This window comes from Zingiber officinale, chromosome 6A (genome assembly GCF_018446385.1).
Source record: "Zingiber officinale cultivar Zhangliang chromosome 6A, Zo_v1.1, whole genome shotgun sequence".
NCBI lineage: Eukaryota > Viridiplantae > Streptophyta > Magnoliopsida > Zingiberales > Zingiberaceae > Zingiber > Zingiber officinale.
The window spans coordinates 25,757,608-25,761,178 of NC_055997.1; the positions used below are offsets into that span (position 1 = coordinate 25,757,608).

The 3,571-nt window shown below is 38.4% G+C and overlaps 1 non-coding gene across 1 annotated transcript; it reads right to left on the reverse strand.

The window, feature by feature from the left end:
- Positions 1 to 959: 959 nt before the first annotated feature.
- LOC121998882 lies at positions 960 to 1,065 on the reverse strand. Its single transcript, XR_006116670.1, has one exon. It is a non-coding gene; the product is annotated as a small nucleolar RNA R71 (small nucleolar RNA).
- Positions 1,066 to 3,571: the final 2,506 nt, after the last annotated feature.

Consider the following 3,571-nt stretch of genomic DNA (forward strand, 5'->3'; position numbering starts at 1 on the left):
TGAAACTACTCTTAAAACTCTCACAAACCAACTCTGTACAACATATTCCGAAGCCAAGAAGGAAAACTAAATGAACTGTACTGCTAAACCACATGCCAATCTAACAATTCATTCTTTTTCCCCAATCTAACTAATCTGAATTGAGATTCACGGCAGAAACTTCAAAAAAACAAACCTCCTTAAAAACATGCATCGAAATCAAATACAAGAAGCTAACATGAATCCGAAACTACTCTTACCGCAGTTGAGGAAGCACTTACCTTTGTTCTTGGACTCACAACCGAGCAAAAAGACTTCTAGGGTTTCGGAGAAGCTTGAGATTTCGGCTCTTCTTCATGCCCACAGGCTCTCCTCAACGAGAAGGTCTCAAATCGGTGAAGAACCCACGAAAACTCCCCTTGACCGGCCGCCGGAGACGAAGCCCTAGCCTTGGCTTCGTTTCCGCCCGAACTGTGCCGTCGCACGCGAGAGGGAGAAGAGAAAGGGTTTAGGTCACGGAAAAATAATACCTAAGTTCCTCTCTTATCTCCCTTTAATACCTAAATATTTCTGTTATTTCTGCTCCTTCTTTGATCAGCACGGCCTTGCTGGGTTCCTGGTCAGCCGAGACAACTTAAGGCTTTGCTTAACCGGAGGTCTCCGGTTCGAACCTTGGCTCAATCTCTTTATTTTTGCAACTTGTTTTCTTTTGGTAAAAATACCAAACGAACTCCGAAAATTGCATAAAAATACTCTAAAAATTTATAAAATTTTATAGAATATTTCTAAAGCATTTTCAAATATTTTCAAGCACTATTAGAACTTAAAATAAGGAAATTTGGGTTGTTACAATTTCCTTTTAGTATCAAGGATAAAGTAAGGACTTGGTTATATTCTCTTTATCATCAAAGCATCACAAGTTGGGAACAATTGGAGAAGCAATTTCTGAATCATTTTTTTCCCTCCAAGTAAAACAATTTATATGAGGAATTGCATCACAAATTTTGCTCAGGCATATGGAGAATCATTATTTGAAGCATAGGACATATTCAGGAGTCTACAAAGATAGTGCCCTCATCATGGTTTGGAAAAATGGCTGACCCTGCACATATTCTATAAGGGAATTTCTTTCTCAGATAAGTGTTTGTCAGATTCATTAGCTGGAGGTTCTTTTATGGACAGGAGTGTAGATGAAGCATATACATTAATTGATCAAGTAACATTGAACCTCCATGAATGGTCAAACAAAAGTTGGATAGAATATCCCTAAAAAATTCAAGAAGTGCAAGCCATAAATGCAAGAGAGCTTATCAAGCAAAATGCAGTTCAACCACCCAAAAATATTGAAATTCACAAGTCACAAAATGAGGAGTTCAAACATTTGGGGGAAAAGATTAATAGCATAGTTTCAAAATGGTTCAAAGAAGGCCTTCCTCCTACACAGACAAGATCTAGTGTAAATGATAATGATACTAAGTTGAGAAGTGGCAAGAATCATGAAGAACTTCTGAAAAAGGACTTGTACAGAATTGAGGAGATGAACAGTAGAAGACTACAAGAACTCAGTTCCATTACTCTAGGAAGTTCCCAAAGGCCACAAGTACCTTTCCCTCAACAATTGATCACACCTACACTAGATAAGCAAGTTGGACCTCCTCCGCAAACTCAAAGGGAATATGGGAAAAAGGAAGTACCTTTCCCAAGACCTTCACTAAAGGTTCCTTTTCCACAAAGGCTAGTGAGGGTCAATGAAAACGAAGACTTTGGCAAATTCTGTGACACTAATATGGTTGAGTGTAGATTTTTGGATGTATATGAAGATGAGGACTCTTCAGATGAGGATTGTGATGATAATGCAGTAGATAACAAGTTTTCAGATTTACCTTCTGGGTTTACAGGGTGTTATGATGAAATTGAATTTTCAGATGATGAATGTGATGTGGTAGATCAACTTAAAACTGTAAATGAAGTTAGTGATCCTCCTATAGATGATTCTCCCATTGAGGATATTGATGTTGGTTTATTTTTTGATGCTTGTGGCGATGATGATGTTATGAAAGGAAGTGTAGAGAGCTGTGTTGTGAAAGCAGCATCTCAAGAATCACCTCCTTTATCCACACAACCTTCTAAGATTATGAGAGTTGCAAGGATTGAACATGTTGTGGACCAATGTATAGGGACTTGTACAATAGAAGCAAAGCCCCAAGAATCACCACTTTTAGAGGCACCACTACTTGAGCTAGAGCTAGAGTCAATACAAGATTTAGAAGTCACATCCACTTGTTTAGAACTTTCATGTACATCTCAACAATGTAAGGTTAGTATTTCTAGTGATCTTTTGGAAAATTTTATAGAGGTACCTATAATTGATTTTGTTGGATGTGATTCAATTTTTGATACATATTCAGTTCATACTAATACGGTTCTAGTTCCTTCTTATATCACATGCTCGTGGGAGGTTTGCCTTTCTTTTGGGTGTGCATATTTTCATGGGGCCTATAATTGGAAGTTCGATCTGAATCGTCTTTGACCTCCTGAAAGAATTTCCACGAAGATGAAGATGGAGAGAGTGATTGTAACGCCCCGCCTTCTACTGACTAGACTGTAAGGACAGGGGTTACATACATTATGCTAAACTGAACTATAAAGTGCGGAAAGCTGTACCAAACAAAATCTCACTCTGCTAATGACCATTAAAATCTGTAACTCATGTTTAAATTACCTTTTCATTGTTGTACATATATTAAAGAATGGAATCTAAACTCTCCCTATGGTCAATGAACTGAAATCAGAGATTTTCAGCCAAAATCAGGCTTTCCCAATCAATTGAGGTCGGACTCAATCGATTGGAACATATCAATCGATCCACGGATCGATCCAACGTGCTACTGTGCATGGAAATCCCGTCTGGATCGATCGGCTGATCGATCTAGTCTAACCAATCGATCCGATGATCGATTCAGCAGCTCTCTGTTCATGGAAATTAAATTCCCGATCGATCGGTTGATCGATCCATGGCCAATCGATAAGCTGATCGATTCATCAGCTCTATATACGCGAAAAATCACTCTCCAATCGATCAGCTGATCGATTGAGGACTCTCCAATCGATCGGCTGATCGATTGGAGCTCTGATTTCTGCGATTCCTGCTACATTTCACCACTAATCCACATACAACGCAATTGTATCAACTTAAAAGAATTACTAACTTACTAGGCATGTCATTACTTTCATCATTCCTAGTTATTTAACTAACATCAAGACAACTAGTGGTCTAAGCATAACATAGTGCATACTTTCATAATTCATGACACTTAACATCCTAAAAGTGCAGAAAAGTAACCAAAAATAGAAATACTAAGTCTTTAGATGGGCTACTCCCCAAGGGTCTTTATTCCAAGTTCCTTCTCACACACAACTCGTTGCATTGCCCTCTAGCCTCCGCTAATCCATCTTCCCTTTACCTTTATCTGCAGTATAAGGAAAAAGGAAACTATAAGCTTGGGAGCTTAGTAAGAAACATCTATCTCACAAAACATGCATTCGAAGAAATCATGCTTTCAAAAGGTGCTATTTGAAATGCATGCTGACG